The sequence below is a fragment of the Coenobita brevimanus genome, chromosome 107 (genome assembly GCF_032717465.1).
Source record: "Coenobita brevimanus isolate Jiangsu-jjx chromosome 107, ASM3271746v2, whole genome shotgun sequence".
NCBI classification, from domain to species: Eukaryota; Metazoa; Arthropoda; class Malacostraca; order Decapoda; family Coenobitidae; genus Coenobita; species Coenobita brevimanus.
The window spans coordinates 1,892,462-1,898,910 of NC_137060.1; the positions used below are offsets into that span (position 1 = coordinate 1,892,462).

The window sequence follows — 6,449 nt, forward strand, 5'->3', positions numbered from 1 at the left end:
GACTAAAAAAAAGACCTGGGATGAAGTCAGAGTGAGACCTCAGGGCTACGGGACTGGACAGGGAGACTATTAGAGATCAAGTAGTATGGAGAGATGCCATTAGGTGACCAAGGCTAACTTATGCAGGCATGTTGAAGCCTTTGTAAGTGATAGGAAAATAAACAAAGTAACCAAGGAGACTGTCATATCTCATAGTTAAGGACCATCAAACAATGCAACCCCTCTCCCCCCCCCCTGTCCATTTTTTTTTTAAATCAGTGCAACCTCTCTATCGATTTATTTATTTTTTCAAACAATGCAACCCCTATCCCCCCATTTATTTATATATTTTTTTTTTTATTTTTTTCTTTTTTAACGGCCATACCACGTTGAGTACACCGCTTCCCGTCCGATCAGCGAAGTTAAGCAACGTTGGGTCTGGTTAGTACTTGGATGGGTGACCGCCTGGGAACACCAGATGCTGTTGGCATCCCTACGTGTCAAGTGGGGTTGGTGGAGGATTAGTGCCCCTCCCTGTAAAACAATTAACTCTAAGCCATTGGCCACCCCGTCTGGGATACATGGCGTCTGGCAATGAATGAATAAGTGTTTCTGTAAAGCTTAGTCAGGGTGCAGAATTTGCCATTACCAGTTGTATGGTGGGAATACTGTTAGTTTAGGCCATACCTGTGGCTAAACGAGGACATCTGTATATGCACTGTACAGTATTTGTGGATGTGGGAGCATCTTTTGGCCAGTCAGTCAGACCATCTGATTTTTCAGCAGAACTTCACTCGTGTAGATATTAGTATATTGCGGCCCTTCGTGATCCCACATCCATTACTTATATATTTATATGTGCTGACCATATTTTCTTTATTCCAATAAATGCATCTTTAATGTATATACTTCTTTAATATAAATGTTTCAGTATTTTGTGTAGTGGAGTAGAGTTTATCGGCTTTTAAGACTAATGAAAAACAGCTTGATTTTGACAAGGCAGTCTTATAATTTCCGATATTTGAGAGGTAGTAAAATTAATTGTGCTTTTTAAATCTAACGTCAGTTGCTTTGCCAATGAGTGAAATATTTCTGCAACTTTTAAACAAAATACTAAACAGACAACCAAAGAACTGCAGCTAAAAAAAAAAAAAAAAAAAAAAAAAAAATGCATGCTCCTGGTGCAGGCCAAAAATTATTTGAAACATCTCGACATATTGCATCAGTGGCACATAGTGATGCAGCGTGCCAATTTTTATTCCCTCTGACTACAATTGTTGCATGTTTATCTCATTTGTGCTGCTGTGTCAATGGTCACTGCCCCTCCGAAACGTCTGCTTGCATCCCTCCACCACCCTGGTGGGTGCGTAGCACCTGTCTAGCAGCAAACTCTCATCCCTTTTCTGTCCAACTGTCAAATGCAGGAGTTAACCTTCATGTACACAACAGGTCAACTCTGGAACTGCTCTTCACTCTTCCTACTGCCTATGACCGTCCAGTCTTTTTAATGCTGTGTCGAGGCATCTCAAGATGAACGATCTTGAATGTGGCACTTAACTTAGTTTTTTGTTGGAGGGAACAGTCGTTCAGGTTTTCTAGCATTTGGTTCCTTCTTCCTTGCATAAAATAATTATTTAAATTGTTGTGGGAACAACATTGCTTAAAAATTACCTGCTGTAGTGTTCATCTGTCATGTTGGACTAAAAGTCCTGTTGCCTGGGTGTGAATGGCTTGGTAGGCCAGGAACAGCATTACTGATTTTATACATACAGTACTTTATTAGTTGGCTACTTGCACCAGACCATGAGCAATAGATTTAAACTTCAGCCAGTCATGGTTAAGATGTGTGTCTGTTTATGACCAAGAAATTAACAAGGGTTATATAAACTGTAGCAGCCAGTTCGTAAGTAACCTTGTAATTTTTTAGAAGTGCTATTCCAAGGTTTTTTAAGGGAACGAAGTCATAAAAGGCGAGAAATATTACTTCATTACTTTTAAAAATAAGGTGGCCATATATATATATATATATATATATATATATATATATATATATATATATATATATATATATATATATATTTTTCCAAAGATCTGTTATTGGTAGGTAGGTTATGGCAACATTCCACAAGTTTAGTAAGAAATCATATGTCATGTGGTTGTCTATGCTCCATAAATTAGAATTGGGAGACTGAGGGATGGAGTGGAGTGGGAGAGAATTAACTAGGAGTGTATGTGAGTGAGGGGAGACCAAGGATGAGATGGAGGGCTGGAGTGAGAGACTAACGGCCAATTCACACTATACGGTTCGTCTTCGTAGGGTTACGGTTCATTTACTACGTCACTGTTCACACTATATGTCCATGATCTCGTCAGTCTGCGTGCAGCTGTGGCTCCGACAAGAAGCCTCGGAAATTTGTGTAAAGCAGCTTGCTGCAACTTTCATTTTTGCACACTACTGAGGTGACAATGCCACTGATGTTACAACCGTGAATGTCACGAACAATGCAAGCTCTTTAGTAGACATAACTAGACAGGGAGGAACTGCTCCACAAGGTGCATTCCTTGTAAGAGAAATTTAAAAGATTCTTTTGAAGTCCCACTGGTTTTCTTCCAAGGGCGTAAAGAGGGTTGAGAGAGAACCTACCAATGGTTATGAACAGGATGTTGGGAGAACCTGTGAATGGTAATGGATAGGGTGTTGAGATACCCTATGAATGGTACTGGATAGGATGAAGGATAAAATGCTATTTGTCACACTGTTATAATAAAATAGTGAAATATTTAAATCTCTTACCCAATTTTTCAGTCCCTCTCCTATTAATTTCCATATTTTTTCTTTCACATGGTTATCGTATTTTCTGTTGCCCATGTCATATAGTTCCTCGTAGCCTCTGACCAGTTCTAATAACTTCTCGTCACTTATGACTGCTTATAGTACTGTTCACGGCCAAAAGCAGTGACAGGCTAAAGTTGTCCTCTGTCGTCTGTAAACACACCGTGACTGATACGTATCGATGTTCACACTGATCGGTGGAGGTACGGAGCGTTTCCATACGTATACGTTTCGTTCGTTAGAGATTTCTTCCAAACGTAGGCGATCCATACGAGTGAAAGCCGCACGAAAGATGAACAATAAACGGAAAATATAGTGTGAACAGCCCCATTGATTTTGATAAAATAATTAACATACGAAAGCCGTACGGAGACGAACCGTGTAGTGTGAATCGGCCTTAATGTGTGAGGTGGAGGGGGGGGGGGAGAAACTGAGGGATTGAGTAGAGGATGTTGTAAATTGAAATGGGAAGGAGAGGGAAACTAACTAGGAGTGTATGTGAGTAAGGTGGATGTGGGGTAAGAGGGAGGGGGAGACTGAGGATGAGATGGAGGGATGAGTGGAGGTACAGTATATAGGAGAAGAGGGTCTAAGTTGGGGGTGGAGTATGAGACTGAGGTGGAGGGATGGAATAGAGGTATGAGAGGGAGGTGTAAGTGGGGGGGGGATGGAGAGAGAGACTAAGTAGGGGTTTGTGTGAGTGAGGTGGAGGTGGGGAAAGTGGCAGGGGGAGACTGAGGATGAGATGGAGGGATGGAGTGGAGAGGTGCATGAGAGAGGAGGGTGTAGGAAGAATAATTCTGAGAGTGTATGTGAGTGAGGTGGAGACTGAGGATGAGATGGAGGGATGGAGTGGAGAGATATATGAGAGGGGAGTGTAAGTTGGGGGAATGGAGAGTAGGAAACTTCATCAGGAGGGTGTATGTGAGTGAGGTGGAGGGAGAGGCAGGGGGTGTAATCTGGGGGGAGGGCAGGTAGATGGCAGTGGACAGGGAGGAGATATGTACCCTCACAGGATCAAGGTGTCTGGCTGTAGGTAGATATAGCATGTCCCCACTTTCACATTGTTATAGTAATATGGCCATTATATTTTTACAGTTTTATTTGTTTGCTTGAGATTATACTCTGAACTTTAGCTTGGCCTAAAATTTTAAATCTTTCCAGCCAGAATTTTGAGTTGTAACTTTCTTAAAACAGGATAGTAGGCACAGTGTGAAAAGGATTATGAGTAATAGCATTGCCTTTCTGTGCCTCGAGTTACTCTTATGTGACACAGCTGGAAAAGACTGAAAAATTGGGCCAAGTTAGTGAAGAGTAAATATTGTTCAGTGGAATGTGATTTTGTTGATATTTAACATGCATCACAACCAGTCCATGTTGGTATTTTTGAACCTCTTCAGTACTGTTACATCCTTTCTCAGTGTATTGTTGCTGTCCCAGATGATTTTATTCTTGCTGCTGCCAGACGATTTTACTCAGCTTAGGAAGGGGGTCTCATACTGAAGGGAGGCTGTCTCCTCCAGTATGAGATCGCACTCCAAGCTGAATAAAATCGTGTGGCATCAGCAGGAATAAAATGTCCTCATACTGAAGGGGTTAATTGGCTCATGTCTTTGGTATACTGTATGCCATGTTGATTAATGGTGCATTGCTTCCTGTTTAACATGCCTTAGCAAACACACGTTGCGTGGTGCACACAGTTGTTAGCAATGCATGTTAAGTAGCCCTTTTGATCACTCTGTTGTATGCCATGTGTTCTTGTATAGCTCTGCCTGGCATTAGCTGGGCAGAGCAATACAAGACATGGCATCTACACAGTGATTTGAAGGGCACGGTCTTGGAAGCATCTTGGGGTAGGGCGCAGAACCTATCTCGATAAATCGGCCACGAAAATACGGACTGCCAACCCTCCCTTGGGGTTCCCAGTCCTTATTTCTCTGGCCGATTTATCGAGATAGTTTTTTTTTTTTTTTTTTCACCTTCTTCACTTAAATGTATCTTAGTGGAAATAAAACCAATGGATTATTACCATGTCTTTATTATATACATATACCTTTTTGGTATAGTACTTATATATGTATAGTACTTATATTAGTACTATACATATGTATAGTTTATATATATGTATAGTACTTTGAAAAATATCAGAGAGAATACCAATAGACATGAATAGTATGAAGGACACATCACTTCATACTATTCATGTCTATTGGTATTCTTTTTCTGATATTTTTCAAAGTACTATACATATATAAGTACTATACATATATAAGTAACTTATAACATTCAAAATTTAGCACTTATAAAAAATTATTAACTTAAAAGGACAATATAAAAAGACATTAAAGAATAAAAGAAACATATATTATGAACTTAAAAGGACAATATACAAAGACATTAAAGAATAAAAGAAACATATTAAATACAAACAAACAAAAGACACATGGAGCAGGACATAGGAAGGACAGGGCAAGAACAGCAGGACATGACACAGATGATGGAAGGACATAGATGATGGATGGGCACAAGGCAAGACAAGCAGGATACAGCAAGAGATGGAAGGGGAGGACAGGCCAAGGATGGCAGGGCACAGCAAGAGTGCAGATGACAGTGCATGGGTGTAGGGCAGGACAGGGGTGGCAAGGGAGGGAAGGAAATTGCAAGGGTGCAGGGCAGGTAAGTGATGGCAGGACAGGGGTGGAAGGACAGGACATGGTTGACAGAACAGGGATGGAACGACAGGACAAGGATGACAGGAATAGCAAGGGTGGGGGTGGTAGGGTGGGTTGCAGGGTAGTAAAGTTAGGAAGAGGAAGAAAGAGAGGAGGAAGAGGCAGAAAGAGAGGAGGAAGAGGAAACAAGAAAAGGGAGAGAAGAACGAGGAGAAGAGGAGGCCTAATACAATAAGAGGAGGAGGGGAAGCCTAATACAAAAAGGGGAGGAGGACGAAGAAAATAAAAGGAGGAGAAAGGAAGAAAAGAATGAGGAGAAAGGAAGAAAAGAATGAGGAGAAAGGAAGAAAAGAATGAGGAGAAAGGAGTGATGGCAGGACAGGGGTGGAAGGACAGGACATGGTTGACAGAACAGGGATGGAACGACAGGACAAGGATGACAGGAATAGCAAGGGTGGGGGTGGTAGGGTGGGTTGCAGGGTAGTAAAGTTAGGAAGAGGAAGAAAGAGAGGAGGAAGAGGAAAGAAAAAAAGGGAGAGAAGAACGAGGAGAAGAGGAGGCCTAATACAATAAGAGGAGGAGAGGAAGCCTAATACAAAAAGGGGAGGAGGACGAAGAAAATAAAAGGAGGAGGAGAAAGGAAGAAAAGAATGAGGAGAAAGGAAGAAAAGAATGAGGAGGAGGAGAAAGGAAGAAAAGAATGAGGAGGAGGAGGAAGGAAGAAAAGAATTGAGGAGGAGGAGGAAGGAAGAAAAGAATGAGGAGGAGGAGGAAGGAAGAAAAGAATGAGGAGGACGAGGAAGGAGAAGAATGACGAGGGGAAGAGGAAAAGAACAAGGAGGAGGAGAAGAGGAAGCCTAATACAATACGGGGAGGAAGAGAAGAACGAGGAGGAGGAGAAGAGGAAGCCTAATACAATACTTAACTATATGAAGTACTAAAACACACAGAGAATAAACACTCAA

At 41.5% G+C, this 6,449-nt stretch overlaps 1 non-coding gene across 1 annotated transcript; it reads left to right on the plus strand.

Moving 5' to 3' along the window:
- Positions 1-350: 350 nt before the first annotated feature.
- On the plus strand, positions 351-469 carry LOC145416819 (5S ribosomal RNA). The gene has a single exon (XR_013900343.1). It is a non-coding gene; the product is annotated as a 5S ribosomal RNA (ribosomal RNA).
- Positions 470-6,449: the final 5,980 nt, after the last annotated feature.